Source organism: Thermobia domestica, chromosome 17 (genome assembly GCF_964235325.1).
Source record: "Thermobia domestica chromosome 17, izTheDome1.hap1.1, whole genome shotgun sequence".
Taxonomy (NCBI): domain Eukaryota; kingdom Metazoa; phylum Arthropoda; class Insecta; order Zygentoma; family Lepismatidae; genus Thermobia; species Thermobia domestica.
In genome coordinates, this window is record NC_137470.1 from 184,306,908 (window position 1) to 184,330,308 (window position 23,401).

A 23,401-nucleotide genomic window follows, 5' to 3' on the forward strand; every position below is an offset into this window, starting at 1 on the left:
TCTTTTTTGGCTCATTGGTAGAACGTGATTTGGGTAAGGGTTTGGTAATATCACTTTGCATCCTGACGCACTCAATTGGTCAGTGTTGCCAACGAACTGTAAATGCAATATTGAAGATGGTTTCTGTACCACGAGGTGTACATCTATGAAACGTAACATAAACATCGTTATTCATTGGAGAAGATATTACTCTCCCAAGTACTTCAGTTTGTCAGTGTTGCTAACCATTTTCTGTGACAATTATAAGATGTAAAACAGGTTCCCTACATTGTGCTTCCTTCCTCCGGATCACATTATGCAGAAAATAATTAATATAAATATTTCATAAGTACTACATATTTTACCTCTTTTGCTTTTAGCTGTGGTTGCTTTACCACGAATTCAGCGACAATCTCTGCCCATGAGGAACCTTCTTCTTCCTAAAATTTATCTTCTTCCTCCTTTGCTTTGTTGGTATTTTTCCTACTCTGCAATGGAAAACAAAAAATAAAAATTAAAACTCCAGGAGGAAACAGTGTCTCGAAAAATATAGAATGAGAAGTAATTTGAAACCTGTCTCGAGCTATTAGAAACAAAATTTGATAAACATGTGATTTAAATCTAAAGAAAAAGAACTGGGTACAAGAGAGCTCTATCATTTTAAAGATTATTGTGGGAAGAGCGACAATTAAAAATAATCAAAAATGAAATGACTGGAATTAGTCAGAAATGAAACATTTTTGTGGTCACTCAAATGAACGTTGTCACTTTACATCGTGTCTAAGATAGAGATCATCTCCCAATGCGTCAAAACACCCCAAGTGCCCATAGTGGCATAAAAATAATCCGAAAAATACATAAATGTAAAAAAAATAGAACCAAGTTTTTTTTTTTTTTTTTTTTTACATTTCTACTTTCTAGTGCCAAACAAATAAAGACTTGAAATAATCTCACGTTCTATCGACATTTGCAAATCAAAATATACAATTAGCTATCTTAGCGTTATAAGTGTCATTAGTTAATATATATATATATATATATATATATATATATATATATATATATATATATATATATATATATATATAAACACAAATTAAGTAAACTAGGTAAAACTAAGCTTTAGAAAGGTTCCACAAATTTCCAGATTGCAGCTCCGATTGTTTAGTTTGTTAGACCAGATACGAATAAGTTAGAATGTACACCATTTCGGTTTTGCATATAAAGCCCTTTATAGTAAATGGACAATAGAATGTACGCTCCATAGTATCCGCAAACTTCTATTTGTAATATTGGTTTGGGTTATATAACATAAGAAAATAACATAATCACATGACTTATAGATAAGGACTTCTATCGATTTTTCACCGGAATTTACAGCAAGATATCCTCTATGTCCTAGGGTGAACAAGATTCTTACGTTAATCTCATAGATGTTAGTAGCTTTTCACACCATAGGTGCTCCGTTGTCTTTTTTCTTCATTTATTGTCAAAGCCATAAAATTTATCTTAATTATAGGCAAATATTATGGAGATATATCTAAATAAACAATCAAAATTTTAATTTGTATATTGTAACAATGAGTGTTGCTTAATCCTGAGATCAAATGAAATAAAATATGACATAAAATGCTACCCGAAAACAAATTTGACGAAATCTTGAAAATTATTGAAATTACTGTTTGCTTGTATTAATGTTGTTGTATCGTGAGATTTAATATTGTCATACGTTATAATCAAACAAACATTATAATAAAAAATAACAAACAGAATAAGTTAGACAGATAGAGAGATATAATGATATAGAAATGTATATCCCTGTGTTTGGACAGTATATACTATTTACAACTTTAAAAAATATATGCATGTGCGACGTTACAGATTCGTGCTAGTTTGGTTATATGGATCTTTGTTTAGTGACACTTTTTGGTACACTTAGATGTTTATTAACCCTCTTGATGTTGTTTAAGATCAAATGGACTCCGTATTGCCAAGGAGTTTGAGAAGAGGTAAAAATAAATTTTCGAAGGTGACTGAAATTAGTTTCGAATCCATAGTTTCAGTAGTACTGACCCGTTTGAAATATCTATTTTGAATATATTTAGCAGTCGCCTCAAGCTGTCATTCCGTCAAGCCACTTTGATTAAAAACGGTATTCTAAGGGTAAATATGTTTCAAATTTATGTCAGCATTAAAGTTCCTTTTTCACTTTCACTTTACGCTTTCAAAATGCAACGTGTACTTTAAGGGGAAAGTGTTCAAATTTGACTGTGCAAATCTATTCTTCCCTTGTGGAAAGGGGGATATTTCAACTAGTGTAGAATAGGAATATGTTAAGCGAAACAGCGCACAATCCTATCATCAATATATCCCATTATGCTAATCATCAAAGCTTTATGTCTCCTTGTTGAGATCCAAAGATCTACCAGGCTATCTTGTTTTGTTCCAATGATATTACCAATTCACAACCTTCACCCTTTGCTGCAGCAAAAGGCTCTAAGGAGGGGTTTCACATTTATAATGCAATTTAAGATGTTCATTGACTATAATGGAGTGTATTTACTCTGGGTAGCTTCAAATCTTTTACCTTCAAAATACCTCGATGAATGGAAGTTTAAGAAGTACACTCCTGCAAAGAGCCAGAAGAAAATTTGTTACGGAGCTGACGAGAAAGAGTCAATAACTCAACCATTTAGGCGGTATTAAATTTTTACAAATCCGAAATTACTTCTCCGAAAAAAAAGTCAATATGTTACGTTTCCCCGTAGCTCATTATGTACAAACTAATTAACATAAAATACAAGATAAGTACATCATATCTTACCTCTTTTATTTCTAGCTGTGGTTTCTTTACCACGAATTCAACGACAATCTCTGCCTCTTCTGTGTGGGCTTCTTCTACTCTGCAATAGAAAACAAAGAAAATAAAAATTTAAAATCCAAGCGGAAACAGTGTGTCCAAAAATGTAAAAGAAGAAGCAATTTGAAACCGGCCGGAGCTATTTGAAACCAAATTTGATACACATGTGATTTATATCCAAAGAAAATACTGCGGGTTCAATTGAACCCTACCACTTCTAAGGGTGATTTGTGAAGCAGTGACAGTTAAAAAAAATGGCTGAAATTACTCCCAAATACATCATTTTTATGGTCACTCAAATCCATAGCAACATTTTCTAGCCAGCGTAAGTTAGAGATCATCTCCCATTGGGTGAAAACACCCCGTCCGTAGTGATATGTGAAAACTATCCAACACACATAAATATGAAAAATTCAACTAAGCTCTTCTACATTTCTCGAAAGGAAGGTGTATATGTATTTCAGAAAATTACTTTTCAAAGAATTTTCTATTTACGCATGACGAAAAAGAATGCAAGGACACTAATCTCATATCAATGAGTTGCTTTACATGATAATGAAAGAAGTTATAAATTGATTGTGTATAAAGTAGCTCAGAGTGCTTTCATTTTTGCGAATCAGAAACAGATTTTCTAATCAACATTCCTGAAAACACTTTTTTTTTTACCTTTTAGCATGATTTATTTCTTTTTACTTGCTATTTTCTAAAAGCGAAGTGATTTTTTAATACATTTTCAAATATATTATAAAAAACTGTGAAAGTTTGAGATCTTCTTCTTACTTATGAAGGTTAACTCTGGTATACTAGAAAGTTTCGCTTTACTCAACAGCAAAAGTAGGTGATACTTAAGGCTGATATGATCTTTAAAATCAAACAAGATATCTAGCTTTAGAAAGTATATAATTTAAAGAAATATATAAAACAAACAATGGAATGTTGCAGGGGTTTTCAAAATGTGTGGCGCGCCTCCCTGGTGAGGCGCCAAAGGTTTCCAAGGGAGGTGTGAGGAATTAATAAAACATCCTACATAGGAAGAATTTATAATGCAACAGTCATACTTAAGTCTGCACACTTCTTGTTTAGTAATACACAGTGAACTAAGCTTTTCTATCACCTCTGTTAGACTTACGATCAGGGATAACCCTTTCGTCTTTGGCTTAAATGCGTGTAAAGCTTGTTAGATGGGCACTAACGATCTTCTATTTTATCTCTGTACAATAGTATGCCTTCTTAAATATCTTTGGAATTTCGCGTGACCTGTTGAATTTTTTTCCTCTTATTATATTTGGGACAATTCGCAACATAAATAATATAAATATCTGACTTACATAAATTTATAATTATAAACATGGGCTAATAAAGATATTTCCATTAGGAACTAATAAATGGTACATAGTTTATCATAGTGATAGTCTTTCATTTAGGGAGACATGCATTTATATTCTTGATATATTTCAATTTTGACAAGGAAGGCGCGTTCAGATTTTGGTGGTTGAGGGGAGCCTCAACTGCAAAAAGTTTGAAAACCAGTGGAATATTGCATTCTTACCTGTTTTAAGTCGCTGTGTGATATTTCAATATTTCATGATGTTTACAAATGGGTTGCAAGATTTAAGAACAAAGTTGAATATTTTAAGTCAAACAAAATCTTTAGAAAAGAGTTGCTTCTTACGAATAATATATATATATCGATACTACTACGTTTCCATATTGCGAAAAAAAATCATCCTCCATAATTATTTTTAAACAATCCTTTAATATACACTGACCATCCAGAACCGTGGTCAGTGTATGCTTTCATTGTGCACTGAATGCTGTATATAGCCTATCCCTGTACCTTTTCTTCTTCTTATCGAATATTCCATCATGACTGTGGACCGTCTAAATGAATCTGCACCAAAGTTGGAACACATTTGTCTCATAATCTCGAAGAATTGAGGTGGAAAAATAATGTACCAAATTATCGAAAATGACAAGTATTAGTAATGGATGTATAGTTTGCAGGGTAAGATGAACAGTGAAAATGCGGATGCTGTTCAAGTCCAGGTTGGCCCCCAATGGTACTCCTAAGTGGAAAGTGGTTATACTAATTATTATTAATATTATTATTATGATTATGATGATGATGAAAATAATGTTGTAATTACGCACCTTAAATCCAAAAATTCTTATTCCGCGTCAAGCAGAGTATGATTTGGAAACTAACCAATGTGTACACAGTGAGTAAATACGGATATTTGTTAATTCAACTAAATCCCTTTTCAAAATATTTATAAATTAATCATATAGTAGAATCAAAACAGGTTACCTCATTTTACTAAACGTTATACGTACCTGTATGTACAATTAAACATAACATGGTGCAGATTAAGAATAAGTGTACCGTATAATATGTAACTGTCTACACAAAAATATACAACATGGTACTGTACATCTTCGGTGTTCGCTTGGGAGGGGCAAGAGCACCAGTTACATAAGATTCTCACGTTTTGTACTAGTATATTAGTAGACAATCTATTAAAGCACATGCATTCTTCAAACTCTTGGGGAGGAATTGCCCCCTCCTGCCCTCCCTAAATGACGCCCCTGTTAAGAATAGGTGTACTAATATGTATGTCTTTCTTTGACAAAATAAATTATGTATAAGGGAAGTTATAGCTCAGAATAGGCTTACTTAATATATCCCTTAATCCTTATGTTTACAAATACATCGTTTTCCGGGCGAGCAAACTTAGACTAAACTGACGTAAGAAAAAAATTAAATTATTTTTTACTGTTATATTTTCCTCAAATAACGGAACGGAAACACTCACATATTAATAATCAGAATGAAAATAATGTTGAGTTAAGACATGACTACCGATCCCTAAGGGAAAAAGGGATAACACACAAATAATTGAATACGACCAATATTAGTACCGAATCATAATTTACGCTGAGATTTTTCGGGTAAACTGAGATGGATAGTGACATCCTTGATTCCGTTTAAGATCAAATCGATCTCCTATCGCCATGGTGGTTGATAAGAGATGAAAAATAAAATGTCCAAGATGACTCAGATTAGGCCTAGTGCCGAATCCTTAGTTTCTGTGCTTGGGAAACGGTTGGCCCATTTTGAAAGAGTTTTGGAACACAGTTAGTACCCACCTCAACCTGCCATTTTACCGTACTTTGATCAAAAGACGTATTCTATGTGGTTAGGTGTTTCACAATGTATGCCAGAAACAGATAATCTTATGAATTTACACCATTATATTTTCACTGAAATGCGTTCACTAGGGGGAAAGGATTAAAATATTTCTTACAAACTAATTATCCCCATGCGAAGAAGGGAGTTTTCAGCTAGAGTAAAATAAGAAAAGTGTCACCAAATCAGCGGCGAAACCGATCATTAATATACACTATCATAGGAGGGATGTAATATTTAGAAATCAATTTAAAGGTGCTCGTTGATGTTGCGAGAGTGTCTATCCTGCTAGAAGCTTCAACTCTCACATTTTGAAAATATATCGCTGGGTGGGGGCTTCAGAAAGTACAGTCTTGCAATGGGGTCAGAAAGATACGTTTTTAAGGAGTTGATGAGAAAGGGTCAATAACACAGGCGACTTAGCCAATTAGATTCAATTAAATTAGGCAAATTCGTTATTACTTCTTCAAAACGTCAATGCGTTACCGTTCTCCCTAGCTCATTATATAGAAACCAAATTATATAAAATACATATTTGGTACTTCGTATTTTACCTTTTTGCCTTCTAGCTATGTATTATTTACCATGAATTTAACGACAATTCCTGTTCGTGATTAGCCTTCCTCTTCTTTCATTTTATTTACCATTTTCCTTTAGTTTCTCGGCTTTTTCCTACTCTGCAATGTAAAGCCAAATAAATAAATAAATAAATAAAAAATTAAAAGTCAAGAAGTAAACCGTGTCACTAAATATAAAACGATGAAGCAATTTAAAACCACTCTAGAACTATTTGAAACCAAACTTGATACGCATGTGATTTACGTCTCAGTAAAAAATCTAGGGGGTAAAAGACTTATATTACATCTATGGTGGATGTGGGAAGGAGTGTTATGTAGAGATGATCAAAAATGACTAACATTAGTCTCAAATCCATAACTTTTGGAGTCACTCAAATGACTATTGACATTTTCTATCCTGTCTAAGTTCAGCTCGCGGTGGGGAAAAACATCCTTAGCGCCTCTAGTGACATGTAAAGATAATTCCACAAATACACACACATGAAAAATATAACCAAATTTTCGTACAATTTAAACTTTTTAGGACCCAAAAGAGAGTAGACATTTGAAACAATCTCAAGTTATGTTCTAGTTCGAAAATTTGAATTCAAAATTAGCAACTTTAATACTGAGAATAACTTGCCAGGCAAACGCTTCTGGGTGCGATACTATATAGAACTTGTTTTCAGCACAAAAATACCAAATTTAATTTTCTAGTTTTTTTGAATTTACGTACAACGTGGAAAGCTTTCATTTTTTTTATTTAAATATAATATAATGAAGGGTTTCAACTGCGATGAACTTCAAACTGAATTTGTAAATATCAGAAAAAAAATCTTAAACGAAAACAAGTTCTATGGGAATCTGAAACTCGAAAAAATCAAATTTGTAGTTTTAGCTCTGAAAAGAAGTTATATGCGATATTATTTAAGAAAGCTCTGCCCTGCAAGTTATTCTCAGCACTAAAATTATCGATTTCATATTGTAATTCCAAATTATAAAAGAACTTGACATTCTTTTCAGATGTCAATTATTTCTGTGGCCCAACAAAGTAATAAATATACGCGAACTTGCCTCTTCTTTCGCATTCATATTTTTTGCCGGGATATCAGTATTTTGTGACAAGCATTTACAGCAATGTAGCTTGTGTCTTAAGAGCCAGATGAGCCACTATTTAGTGCATTAAATAGAAAAATTGATCAATATGCAACCCTAATTTTTTCTTGTCAAGCCCCAGACGTTCTCATTTCTAGAAAGCATTTTAGAATGTTTTATTGGTTTTCATTAAGAACATCTCAGTAAACTAATATGTAATATTAACGCCCCTGCGAACCTACTGTTCTCAATGAGCGGGTAGAATTGACATTTTTATAAAGAAAATCAATAGAATGTTAGAAAACTTGAGGAAGGGTTTTGAAGAATATGGGATGAAAATAAATGTTACAAAGAGAAAAGCCATGGTGATTGGAACGAAGCGGTCGGTGTAAAATATCAAAGTAGGAGGGGAGAAAATAGAACAAGTGAATATTTTTCGATATCTGCGTAGCATTCTTAGTAATGAAATGAAGTGTAAATGTGAAATAAAAGCAAGGATAGGAATGGTGAAAGAACCTTTAGGAGGGAGAAAGGTCTGTTTTAAGAGACATCGAATAAAGAGTTGAGAAAAAGACTTATAAAATGCTTCGTGTGGAGTATTGTAAATTATGGGTAGAAATATGGATATTACGTAAAAGTGATGGAAAACTACTGGAAGCTTAAGAAATGTGGATGTCGAGAAAAATGGAAAGAATTAGTTGGGCCGAGCGGAAGAGGAATGAGAGTGTGTTAGAAATGTTGGGGAGAATAGAACAATTTTATATATTATTAAGATGAGGAAGAGAAACTGGTTAGAATATTGACTAAGAAGGAACTATATCGTTAGGGACGTGCTAGACGGTATGGTGGCAGGAAAGAGAGGGATAAAGCAAAGGAGGCTACAATTAATGGACAATATAAAACAGAAATATCATACCTGAAGACGAAGAAGTTAGCGGAATACCGTGGGGCATGGAAGCTTCTCAGCTGTGGCAAGTGACCTTCCAATAATGGCAGAATACCTATGACGTTGATCATTATTTTCGCATATACCAACTACTTAAATTTATGTGGAATTTATCATTTTTGGTTTAGAGGATATACCTTACTATGCATGTGTTTTAAATTAGTATTTCAGAATAATTCAGATTTGAAAGTTTCCGTGTTTACAACAGGGATTACATCTTTATTGATGGTATCATAATTGTATATACGTTGGAAAAATGGGGGGCATGGAAGCTTCTCAGCTGTGGCAAGTGACCTTCCAATAATAGCAGAATACCTATGACGTTGATCATTATTTTCGCATACTACTTAAATTTATGTGGAATTTATCATTTTTGGTTTAGAGGATATACCTTACTACATGCATGTGTTTTAAATTAGTATTTCAGAATAATTCAGATTTGAAAGTTTCCGTGTTTACAACAGGGATTACATCTTTATTGATGGTATCATAATTGTATATACGTTGGAAAAATGAAGCTACTATTATACTTACTATTATACTAAAGGCATATACTTGCTGCATCACAAAATACTGATTTCGTGGAATTAATGGAAGTCCATAAACAACGAAGGTACAAACGTCGTATAAAGTAAGACCACATAAACGGTATCGTAACTTCTGCGTCTACGTTCAAAAATATACATCTTAACGCTACACACTGTGAAGACGAAAGGCTGATTTCTGCATGAGACAAACGCAGATATGATAGAGCTTGTCTATATGTAGAAAGAAAATCGATTCTAATGTACTCTATAATAACAATAATCGAGAATACAAATAACGAACAATACTTCCTGCATTAGAAAATGCTGATTTCATGGAATGAATGAAAGGCCAGAAGCAAAGAAGGTACAACCATCATATAAAGTAAGATCATAAAAGGATGTTGGAATTTCTTTGTCTACGTCCAGAAAATATACATCTTAATAGTACACACCATAACGAGGAAAAGTTGCTTTTGCACGACACAAACGAATTTATGATAGATCTTCATCCTTTCCCATTCCTTCAGTAAGTGGAATCCTATTAAAATAGAATATTTGAGAGTTTGTAAATTTTTGTTTAGTTGATTACATGGGCGTTTTAGCATAAACTATCAGACAGACCTAGGGCAATGAAGAGCCCAATCTGTAAAATTAACCAAAAAAGAAAAGAAAGAAACACATTTAGATAATAATTACAAATATCATATCACTTTGTGTCCTCAGGTAAATGTTTATAATTACTACTCTTTATTAAAATTTACTTGTATTAGCACTATAGTGTGTTGGATTAAATTTGATACTTACTGGCTGAAGACGAGCAAGAAATATTTGAGTCAAAAAAACTATAATAAAAATATGGCAAAGTGATATAACAATTGCAGCAATGAACAAGAATTTTAGGAAAACAAAAAAAAAAAAATCAAAGATTGTGATTTTGGCCAATAATTAGATTTTGTATCAGGGGCTACAAAATTCTTGAACAGCCCCTAAATCGAGTTTTCGTAATTTGTTCGGAATAATTAGATCAATCTGAGTTAACTAATTGTCTGGATTTGGCAACCCTGTATGTATTTATCCAGATAAGAAGGCCTACAATATTTTTTTTTAATTCAAAATGTATTGGATCAATTGGATTAGGGGTCAAAAAATTTTGGAATGGCCCTTAATCAACTTTTCGTATTTTCCATTGAATAAGCACATCATACTGAGCTAACTGGTAGCTTGAGTTCGGCTACACTACATGTATTTCTCCAGGTATAATACGTACAAGAGAATTCTTGATTGAATCTCGATCTTTCGATCCAGAAAATAAATCATTCAATAAATAAACTCAAAGTATTCACAACTGACCCAAGGCGGCTTCGGAATCTGGTTTGTGTAGACAAGAGTCCTTGGATTATGTTGCTACAATTAATGGAGTTGGCTGTTCCTCAACTTCGAGTGCCGAACAAATGTTAAGATGCCTACCACATTCTATTCCCTCATTATCGTTATGGACATACTTTAAACAGAATAATTTTGACAACTATACCATTTACCTTTTAGCCGTATTAAACTACCCGGGGAATCATGACATTCAAGCACATTAACCTTCCCTAAATTCTAAAGTGATTTGTGAATGTTAACTACGTCATCGATAAATGAACAATCCTATTGGATTATAATTGACAGACGTGTTCAAACAATCACTATTTACAGAGCAATCAAAATCTTAACCGAACACACACAACAAACACGATAATATTCACAAAATAATGATAAGACAAAATAACATAAGACTATATAAGACTACTACTACTACTACTACTACTACTACTACTACTACTACTACTACTACTACTAATAATAATAATAATAATAATAATAATAATAATAATAATAATAATAATAATAATAAATGAAGAATATTAGTGTCGGATCTGTAGCTAAGATGAATACTTACATTCCGGATACTGTTTAAGTCCATGTGCGGCTCCCGTTAGTAACACTAAGTGGAAAGGATTTATTATTATTATTATTATTATTATTATTATTATTATTATTATTATTATTATTATTATTATTATTATTATTATTATTGTTGTTGTTATTATTATGAAATGCTGATCATGGACTCTCCTCTAATATAATAATTGATTTTGACTTTAGTTTTCCTTTCAGCAGCGAGGCTATATGAGACTTGGACCTACAACTTAACGTGTGATCCAAATCACATGAGCTGCTACCAGGGTTCTACCCTTCTAGAAGCTTCAACTCTTAAACCTTGAAAATAACTGAATGAGCTTGGGCTTCACAAATATAATTCTGTAGCGGGAACAGAAACAAATTTGTTACAGAACTGACGCGACAGAGTCAAAAACTCAAATGACTCAACCATGAAGCTGCAATTCAATCAGGCAAATCCATTTTTAGTTTTTAGTCTTACTTTCGTTTACAAAACAACGCCAATGAGTTTCCCTTCTCGGTAGCTAATTATATGGAGATTAATTATAAACTACATGTTAAGTATTTCATATTTTACCTTTCTGCCTTCTAGCAATGTTTTCTTACCATGAATTCATCACCAATCTCTGTTTGTTGGTAACCTTCCTCTTCTTCAATTTAATTTCTGTTCTTTCATTCTTTTTTTTTGTCTGATATTTCCTATTCTGCAATGAAAAACAAAGAAATTAAAAAAAAAGAATAAAATGCATGAGGAAATATTAGTGACACCAAGATATTATAAAAAGATGAAGCATTTTAAAAACAGCCTGGAAGGATTAGGAACTAAATCTATCATACTTTGTTTTCATATTGTGAAACTTAACACAACACACTGAGCAAAGTTATGTGACTATATATTATTATTATTATTAATTTTATTATTATTATTATTATTATTATTATTATTATTTTATTATTATTATTATTATTATTATTATTATTATTATTATTATTATAACACAATAACACAATATCATAACCTTACTCAGTGTGTTATACATGTGATCTACATCTAAAAAAAGGGGTGATAATTGACATGCATTACCCCTAATTGTGGGTATGGAAAAGACTGACACGCAAAAATAATTGAAAATGTCTGAAATAAGTCTCAAATTTATAATTTTCGGGATGACTTAGATAAATGGTTACATTCCCTATCCTGTTTAAGTTAAGAGTTCCGTTCCAATGAGTCAAAACTTCCCTAGCGCCTCTAAGTGACATATAAATATACGAATATATAGAAAATACGTTGAAAAGTTGCACCATGCAAATATCGGGAGGGGAACAATGTCTGACATACTATATGGTACTACGAGGTTAACAGTGTTGCCAGTCAAGCATAAAGTTACATTTTTGGCAAATGACCCTAAGCTAGGCTATTGGTATATTTCAAATTTACATACCAAACCAAAATATACGATATTATATTTCTTATTCGGCGTTGGAAACTAAAAATAATACAGTATCACAAACACGAAAACTTTGGGGACCACTATATTCTAAACGAAAGAATGAAATACTACATTTCTAATGCATATGCTACAGCATTACAAACATCGAAAAACAACCAAATTTTGGAAAGTTATACAGCAGTAATAATGCAATTAATGCAAACAAGGTAATGCACATCCAAAGTATCCTAATGTCAAGTACTATGGTCATCACATGACGTATCTTAAATAAGTGCGAAGAAAGTTGCGAGCAATTGAAAACTAGCCTCCTTTTTTCCCCTGAGAATATCATTTCTTAAAAGTGTAAACTCAGGGCGGCACGGTAGCTCAGTGGTAGAGTGCTGACCCCTGGTGTGTGGGGTCGCTGGTTCGATCCCTGACCAAGTAAATTTATGGTGGACAACATCGTGTCTGTAGGTTTTCTCGGGATACTCGGGATTCCGTTTCCTCTCACTTTTCATTTCCACCAGTTCTTCCATCATTATCGAGCTGCTTTAATCATCCACTCTATTCGCCGAAAAAGCATAATTGTGGGAGGTATATCTGCTAAGTTTTGGAAAGGTTCACAAATTTCCATGTTGCAGGTCCAATTGTTTAGTTTGTTAGACCAGATACGAATAAGTTAAAATGTACACGATTTCGGTTTTGTGTATAAAGTAAATGGATAATAGAATGAATGCTGAATAGTATACGCAACCTTCTATTTGTAATGTTGTTTTGGGTTACATAACATAGCATAATAACATAACCATATGACTTATAGATAAGGACTTCTATCGATTTTTCACCGGGATTTACAGCAAGATATCCTCTATATCCTAGGATCAACAAGTTTCTTACGTTAATCTCATAGATGTTAGTAGCTTTTCACACCATAGGTGCTCCGTTGTCTTTTTTCTTCATTTATTGTCAAATCCATAAAATTTATCTTAATTATAGACAAATATTATGGAGATGCATCTAACAAAACAATCAAATTTTTAATTTGTATATTGTAGCAACGGGTATTGCTTAACCCTGAGATCAAATGAAATAAAATATGATATATAATACTACCCGAAAACACTTTTGATGAAATCTTGAATATTGTTATTACTCTTAATATTTGAATTAAATTTGTTTTATTGTGAGTTTTATTATTATCATTTTATTAATATTCTATCATATTATTATTATTATTATTATATTTTATCATTTTATCATATTGTTATTATTTTCTTAATATTATACTCAAACAGATATATGATAATAAGAAACAAACAGAATAAGTTTAGATAGATAGACATAGCGATAGAGATATAGAAATATGTTCCTCTGTTCGGACAATATTGACTATATATAACTTTAAAAAAATATATGCTTATGAGACGTTATTGATTGGTGCAAGTTTACTTCATATGGACCTTTTTTACTGACACTTTTTGGTACACTTAGACGTTTATTAAAACTCTTGATGTTGTTCAAGTTCAAATGGACTCCCTACTGCCACGGATGTTGAGATGAGGTTAATAATGAAATTTCCAAAATGACTAAAATTACTGTCAAATTCATAGTTTCAGTAATAGGGAAAATAACTGACCCGTTTGATAATATTTATGAATATATTTAGCAATCGAATCAAGCTGTCATCTCGGCAAGCCACTTTCATTAAAAGGATATCCTAGGGAGGAAGATGTTTCAAAGTTTGTGCAGTATTATAGTTTCTTCTTCGCTTTTATCTTTACGCTTTCAAAATGAAATGCCTAGTCTAAGGGATGTGTGTTAAAATTTGATTATATAAACCTATTCTGCTCATGCGAAAAATGGACATTTCACTTAGTGTAGAATAGGAAAAGGTTAATCGAAACAGCGCTGTTTCCGATAATCTTTATAAACTCTCCCTATGATAAATGAAAAGCTTAAATGATAAAGCTTTTATGTTACATTTTCGGAAACTTTGAATTCTGCCGGTTCGTGTACCTGTTATATGTTAGTCATGCTATTTAATATATCATTTAGTGAGTCCTTGTTCCAGTAAAGAGGTTTGGAAGAGATGAAAGGTGTATGTTAACAGACATTTTTCTGAAAGTCAATTTTCCCGAAATCTATAGTTTGTTACATACCACCTTTAATCTTTAACCGCTTAATCTATCTAAGCTTTATCGTAATATGTCCTTGTTGAAATCGAAGGATCTAGTAAGCTAACCTGCTCTGTCCAAATAATATTACCAATTCATGACCTTCAGCCTTCGCTGCAGCAACGGGCTCCAGGGCTAGGAGGTTCGTTGATGATAATGGAGTGCCAATACTGTTAGAAGCTTCAACTCTTTCACCTTCAAAGTAACTCGATGAATGGAGACCTCGAATATACAATCGTGCGACGGACAAGAAGCAAATTTGTGAAGGAGCTGACGAGAGTCAATAACTTAAACTCAGCCATTTATATGGAATTCAATTAGGCAAATCCGTTATCACTACTTTTTTCAAAACAACGCCAAGCACATTACGTCGAAACTTATTTAATATAAAATACATGCTAAGTGCTCATATTTTACCTTTTTTTCTTCTAGCTGTGGTTTATTTACCACGAATTCAGCGACAATCTCAGCCCGTGAAGAACCTTCTTCTTCCGAAAATTTATTTTCTTCCTCCTTTGCTTTGTTGGTGCTTTTTCCTACTCTACAATGGAAAACAAAGAAAATAAAAATTAAAACTCCAGGAGGAAACAGTGTCACCAAAAATATAAAAGGAGAGGTAATTTGAAACCAGTCTCGAGCTATTAGAAACAAAATTTGATAAACATGTGATTTATATCTAAAGAAAAAAAACTGTGGGTACAAGATACCTCTACCGTTTCAAAGAAAAGTGTGGGAGGAGAGACAAAAACATAAGCAAAAATAAAATGACTGAAATTAGTCATAAATGAAAAAAAATGTGGTCACTCAAATGAATGGTGTCACTTTCTATATAATGTCTAAGATAGACATCATCACCCAGCGGGTCAAAACACCCCAAGTGCCCATAGTGACATAAAAATAATCCGAGAAATACATAAATTTGAAAAATAGAACCAAGGATTTGTACATTTCTCACTTTCTAGTACCAAACAAATAGACTTGAAATGATCTCACGTTCTATGGACATTAGGAAATCAGAATATACAATTAGCAACCTTAGCGTTATAAGTCGAATTAGTTAAAATATATTTTAAAAAATCAAATTAAATAAACCAGCTAAAACTAAGCTTTGGAAAGGTTCCAAAAATTTCCATGTTGCAGGACTGATTGTTTAGTTTGTTAGAGCAGATACGAATAAGTTAAAATGTACACGATTTCGGTTTTGTGTATAAACCACTACAAAATAAATGGACAATAGAATGTATGCTGGATAGTATACGCAACCTTCTATTTGTAATGTTTTTGGTTACATAACATAGAATAATAACATAATCACATGACTTATAGATAAGGACTTCTATCGATTTTTTCACAGCAAGATATCCTCTATGTCCTAGGATCAACAAGCTTCTTACGTTAATCTCATAGATGTTACTAGCTATGCACATCATAGGTGTTCGTTGTCTTTTTTCTTCATTTATTGTCAAATCCAAAAATTGATCTTAATTATAGGCAAACATTATTGAGATACATCTAACAAAACAATCAAATTTTTAATTTGTATATTGGAACAATGAGTGTAGCTTAATCCTGAGATGAAATAAAATAAAATATGATATAAAATGCAACCCGAAAACACATTTGACGAAATCTTAAAAATTATAGGAATTACTGTTTACATTTGTATTAATGTTGTCGTATCGTGAGATTTAATATTATCATACGTTATAATCAAACAAACATTATAATAAAATAATAACAAACAGAATAAGTTAAATAGATAGAGATATATAATGATATAGAGATGTATATCTCTACGTTTGGACAGTATAGACTATTTACAACTTTAAAAATTATATGCATGTGCTAGGTTACAGATTCGTGCTAGTTTACTTAATATAGGTCTTTTTTTACTGACACTTTTTGGTACAGTTTGATGTTTATTAACCCTCTTGATGTTGTTTAAGTTCAAATGGACTCACTATTCCCAAGGAGATTGAGAAGAGGTTAAAAATGAGATTTCCAAAATGACTGAAATTAGTTTCGAATTCATAGTTTCAGTAGTACTGACCCGTTTGAAATATCTTTTTGAATATATTTAACAGTCGCCTCAAGCTGTCATTTTGTCAAGCCACTTTGATTAAAAACGGTATTCTAGGGGTAAAGATGTTTCAAATTTATGCTAACATTTGAGTTTCTTCTTCATTTTCATCTTTACACTTTCAAAATACAACGTGTACCTTAAGGGGAAAGTGTTCAAATTTGGCTGTGCAAATCTATTTTTCCCTTGTGGAAAGGGGGATATTTCAACTAGTGTAGAATAGAAAAATGTTAAGCAAAACAGCGCCGAATCCGATCATCAATATAGACCCATTATGATAATCATTAAAACTTTATGTGTCCCTGTTGAGATCCAAAGATCTACCAGGCTAACTTGTTTTGTTCCAATGATATTACCAATTCACAACCTTCAGCCTTTGCTGCAGCAAAAAGCTCCAAGGAGGGGTGTCACATTTATAAAGCAATTTAAGGGGTTCGTTGATTATAATGGAGTGTCTACATTTTTGGGAGCTTCAACTCTTTTACCTTCAAAATACGTCGATGAATGGAAGTTTAGGAAGTACATTCCTGCAACGAACCAGAAGGAAATTTGTTACGGAGCTGACGAGATCGAGTTAATAACTCAACCATTTAGGTGGTATTAAATTTTAAAAAATCCGATGTTACTTCTCCGAAAAAAAGTCAATGTGTTACGTTTCCCCAGAGCTCATTATGTAGAAAGTAATTGATATAAAATACAAGATAAGTACTTCATTTTTTACCTATTTTATTTCTAGCTGCGGTTTCTTTACCACGAATTCAACGACAATCTCTGCCCGTGAGAAACCTTCTTCTTAAAATTTATTTTATTTATTCTTTACTTGGTCGGCTTCTTTCTACTCTGCAATAGAAAACAAAGAAAATAAAAAATTTAAATCCAAGCGGAAACAGTGTATCCAAAATGTAAAAGAAGAAGCAATTTGAAGCCGGCCGGAGCTATTTGAAACCAAATTTGATACACATGAGATTTATATCCAAAGAAAATACTGAAAGTTTGTGAGGAGTTAATAAAACATCCTACATACGAACTCACTTATGATGCAACACTCATACTTAAGTCTGCACCGTTCTTGTTTAATAATACACAGTGAACTAAGCTTTTGTATCACCTCTGTTAGACTTACGATCAGGGATAACTCTTTCGTCTTTGGCTTAAGTGCGTGTAAAACTTGTTAGATGGGCACTAACGATCTTCTATTTTATCTCTGTACAATAGTATGCCTTCTTAAATATCTTTGGAATTTCGCGCGACCTGTTGAATTTTTTTCCTCTTATTATATTTGGGACAATTCGCAACATAAATAACATAAATATCTGACTTACATAAATTTATAATTATAAACATGGGCTAATAAAGATATTTCCATTAGGAATTAATAAATGGTACATAGTTTATCATAGTGATAGTCTTTCATTTAGGGAGACATGCATTTATATTCTTGATATATTTCAATTTTGACAAGGAAGGCGCGTTCAGATTTTGGTGGTTGAGGGGAGCCTCAACTGCAAAAAGTTTGAAAACCAGTGGAATATTGCATTTTTACCTGTTTTAAGTCGCTGTGTGATATTTCAATATTTCATGATGTTTACAAATGGGTTGCAAGATTTAAGAACAAAGTTGAATATTTTAAGTCAAACAAAATCTTTAGAAAAGAGTTGCTTCTTACGAATAATATATATATATCGATACTACTACGTTTCCATATTGCGAAAAAAAATCATCCTCCATAATTATTTTTAAACAATCCTTTAATATACACTGACCATCCAGAACCGTGGTCAGTGTATGCTTTCATTGTGCACTGAATGCTGTATATAGCCTATCCCTGTACCTTTTCTTCTTCTTATCGAATATTCCATCATGACTGTGGACCGTCTAAATGAATCTGCACCAAAGTTGGAACACATTTGTCTCATAATCTCGAAGAATTGAGGTGGAAAAGTAATGTACCAAATTATCGAAAATGACAAGTATTAGTAATGAATGTATAGTTTGCAGGGTAAGATGAACAGTGAAAATGCGGATGCTGTTCAAGTCCAGGTTGGCCCCCAATGGTACTCCTAAGTGGAAAGTGGTTATACTAATTATTATTAATATTATTATTATGATTATGATGATGATGAAAATAATGTTGTAATTACGCACCTTAAATCCAAAAATTCTTATTCCGCGTCAAGCAGAGTATGATTTGGAAACTAACCAATGTGTACACAGTGAGTAAATACGGATATTTGTTAATTCAACTAAATCCCTTTTCAAAATATTTATAAATTAATCATATAGTAGAATCAAAACAGGTTACCTCATTTTACTAAACGTTATACGTACCTGTATGTACAATTAAACATAACACGGTGCAGATTAAGAATAAGTGTACCGTATAATATGTAACTGTCTACACAAAAATATACAACATGGTACTGTACATCTTCGGTGTTCGCTTGGGAGGGGCAAGAGCACCAGTTACATAAGATTCTCACGTTTTGTACTAGTATATTAGTAGACAATCTATTAAAGCACATGCATTCTTCAAACTCTTGGGGAGGAATTGCCCCCTCCTGCCCTCCCTAAATGACGCCCCTGTTAAGAATAGGTGTACTAATATGTATGTCTTTCTTTGACAAAATAAATTATGTATAAGGGAAGTTATAGCTCAGAATAGGCTTACTTAATATATCCCTTAATCCTTATGTTTACAAATACATCGTTTTCCGGGCGAGCAAACTTAGACTAAACTGACGTAAGAAAAAAATTAAATTATTTTTTACTGTTATATTTTCCTCAAATAACGGAACGGAAACACTCACATATTAATAATCAGAATGAAAATAATGTTGAGTTAAGACATGACTACCGATCCCTAAGGGAAAAAGGGATAACACACAAATAATTGAATACGACCAATATTAGTACCGAATCATAATTTACGCTGAGATTTTTCGGGTAAACTGAGATGGATAGTGACATCCTTGATTCCGTTTAAGATCAAATCGATCTCCTATCGCCATGGTGGTTGATAAGAGATGAAAAATAAAATGTCCAAGATGACTCAGATTAGGCCTAGTGCCGAATCCTTAGTTTCTGTGCTTGGGAAACGGTTGGCCCATTTTGAAAGAGTTTTGGAACACAGTTAGTACCCACCTCAACCTGCCATTTTACCGTACTTTGATCAAAAGACGTATTCTATGTGGTTAGGTGTTTCACAAGGTATGCCAGAAATAGATAGTCTTATGAATTTGCACCATTATATTTTCACCGAAATGAGTTTTCTAAGGGGAAAGGATTAAAATATTTCCTATAAACCCATTCTCCCGTGCGAAGAAAGGAATTTCCAGCTAGTACAGAATAACAAAAGGGTCACCAAATCAGCGGCGAAACCGATCATTAATATACACTATCATAGGAGGGATGTAATATTTAGAAATCAATTTAAAGGTGCTCGTTGATGATAAGAGAGTGTCTATCCTGCTAGATGCTTCAACTCTCACATTTTGAAAATATATCGCTGGGTGGGGGCTTCACAAAATACAGTCTTGCAATGGGGCCAGAAAGATATATTTTTACGGAGTTGATGAGAGAGTGTCAATAACACAAGCGATTTAGCCAATTAGATTCAATTAAATTAGGCAAATTCGTTATTAGTTCTTCAAAATGTCAGTGCGTTATCGTTCTCCCTAGCTCATTATATGGAAACTAAATTAAATAATATATATGTTTGGTACTTCGTATTTTACCTTTTTGCCTTCTAGCTATGTATTATTTACCATGAATTTAACGACAATTCCTGTTTGTGATTAGCCTTCCTCTTCCTTCATTTTATTTACCATTTTCCTTTAATTTCTCGGCTTATTCCTACTCCTCAATGTACAACAATAAATAAGGAAAAGTTGAAAATCAAGAATGAAACCGTGTTTCTAAATTTAAAAGCATGAAGCAATTTAAAACCACTCTAGAACTATTTGGAACCAAACTTGATACGCATGTGATTTAAGTCTCAGAAAAAAATCTAGGGGGTAAGAGACTTATATTACATCTATGGTGGATGTGGGAAGGAATGTTATGTAGAGATAATCAAAAATGACTAACATTAGTCTCAAATGCATAACTTTTGGAGTCACTCAAATGACTATTGACATTTTCTATCCTGTCTGAGTTCAGCTCGCGGTGGGGAAAAACATCCTTAGCGCCTCTAGTGACATGTAAAGATAATTCCACAAATACACACACATGAAAAATAGAACCAAGTTTTCGTACAACTTAAACTTTGTAAGACCCAAAAGAGAGTAGACGTTTGAAACAATCACAAGTTTTGTTCCAGTTCGGTAATTTGAATTCAAAATTAGCAACTTTAATAGTGGGAATAACTTGCCAAGCAAACGCTTCTGGGTGCGATATTATGTAGAATTTGTTTTCAGCACTAAAATTCCAAATTTAATTTTCTAGTTTTTTTTTTTTTTTTTTTTTTGGATTAACGTACAAGCTGGAAAGCTTTATTATTTTTTTCAAATATAATATAAGGAAGGTTTTGAACAACGATAAACTTCAAACTGAATTTGTGAATATATGTGGGAAAAATGTTAAACGAAGACAAGTTGTATGGGAATCTGAAACTTGAAAAATCAAATTTGTAATTTTGGCTCTGAAAAGAAGTTATATGCGATATTATTTAGGAAACTTCTGCCCTGCAAGTTATTCTCAGCACTAAAGTTACCGATTTCATATTGTGATTCCAAATTATAAAAGAACTTGGCATTCTTTTCAGATGTCAATTATTTCCCTGGCCTAACAAAGCGATAAACATACGGAAACTTGCCTCTTTTATCGCATTCATATTTTTGATGGGATATCAGCATTTTGTGAAAAGCATTTACGGCGATTTAGCTAGTGCCTTAAGAGGCAGGTGAGTCACTATGTAGTGTATTAAATAGAAAAAAAAATCATCAACAAGCAATTATAATTTTTCCTTCTCAACTTACAGACGTTCTCGTTTCTATGAAGCATTTTAAAATGTTTTATTGGTTTTCATTAAGAAAAACTCAACAACCTGATATGTAATTTTAACGCACTTGCGAACCTATTGTTCTCCATGAACGGGGAGATTTAACATTTTAATAAAGAAAATCAATAGAATGTTAGAAAATTTGAGGAAGGGCTTTGAAGAATATGGGATAAAAATAAATTTTACAAAGAGAAAAGCCATTGTGATTGGAACGAAGCGGTCTGGAGAAAAATATCAAAGTAGGAGGGGAGAAAATAGAACAAGTGAGTATTTTTCGATATCTGCGTAGTATTCTTAGTAATGATATGAAGTGCGAATGTTAAATAAAAGCAAGAATAGCAATGGCGAAAGAAGCCTTTAGGAGGGAGAAAATTCTGTTTTATGGGACATCGAATAAAGAGTTGAGAAAAAGACTTATAAAATGCTTCGTGTGGAGTGTTGTACTGTATGGGTAGAAACATGGACATTACGTAAAAGTGATGAAAAAGGACTGGAAGCCTTCGAAATGTACATGTGGAGAAAAAGGGAAATAATTAGTTGGGCCGAGCGGAAGACGAATGAGAGTGTGTTAGAAATGTTGGGGGAGAATAGAACAATTTTAGATATTATTAAAAGGAAGAGAAACTGATTGGAGGCAGGAAAGAGACGGAGAGGGCAAAGGAGACTACAATTAATGGACGATATAAAACAGAAAGATCATATGTGAAGACAAAGAAGTTAGGGGAATACCGTGGGGCATGGAATCTTCTCAGCTGTGGCAAGCAGGGGCGGATCCAGGGGGGGGGGCGATCGGGGCGATCGCCCCCCCCCAGAAGAAGAAGCTTTCTTATTTTATATATATAAATAAAAATCATTCCTAAGTTTGGAGCCCTTAAAGGTAGCAGTATGACAACCTATCGCCCCCCCAGAGGTCGGTCCTGGATCCGCCCCTGGTGGCAAGTGACCTTCCAAAAATGGAAGAGTACCTATGACGTTGATCAATATTTTCGCATATACCAACTACTTAAATTTATGTGAAATTTATCATTTTTGGTTTAGAGGAGATACCTTACTATATGCATGTGTTTTACATTAGTATTTCAGAACAATTCAGATTTGAAAGTTTCCGTGTTTACAACAATAATTACATCTTTGTTGACGGCAATTTAATTGTCTATACATAAGAAATATGACACTACTATCAGGAATCGAAAAGGGATATGCTTCCTGCATCACAAAATACTGATTTCGTGGGATTAATGGAAGGCCAGAAACAGCGAAGGTACAAGCGTCATATAAAGTAAGACCACATGATCGGTGTCGTAACTTCTGCGTCTACGTTCAAAACTATACATCTTAACGCTACACACTGTGAAGGAGAAAGGCTGATTTCTGCATGAGACAAATGCAGACATGATAGAACTAGTCGATATGTAGATGTGTCTAATGTACTCTATAATAACAATAATCGAGATCAATAAATAATGAACAATACTTACTGCATTATAAGCTGATTTCATGGAGTGAATGGAAGGCCAGAAGCAAAGAAGGTACAACCGTCATATAAAGTAAGACCATAAAAGGGTGTTGGAATTTCTTTGTGTACGTCCAAAAAATATACATCTTAATAGTACACGTCAT

At 33.0% G+C, this 23,401-nt stretch overlaps 1 long non-coding RNA gene across 1 annotated transcript in view; it reads right to left on the reverse strand.

The window, feature by feature from the left end:
• Positions 1-350: 350 nt before the first annotated feature.
• Positions 351-23,401, reverse strand: part of LOC145674554 (uncharacterized) — a 35,472-nt gene continuing 12,421 nt past the window's right edge. The window contains exons 2-3 of the long non-coding RNA XR_014128977.1: positions 2,804-2,818; positions 351-467 (exon numbers count right to left, since the gene is read on the reverse strand). This is a non-coding gene — a long non-coding RNA (uncharacterized LOC145674554). The remainder of the gene's footprint in view (positions 468-2,803; positions 2,819-23,401) is intronic.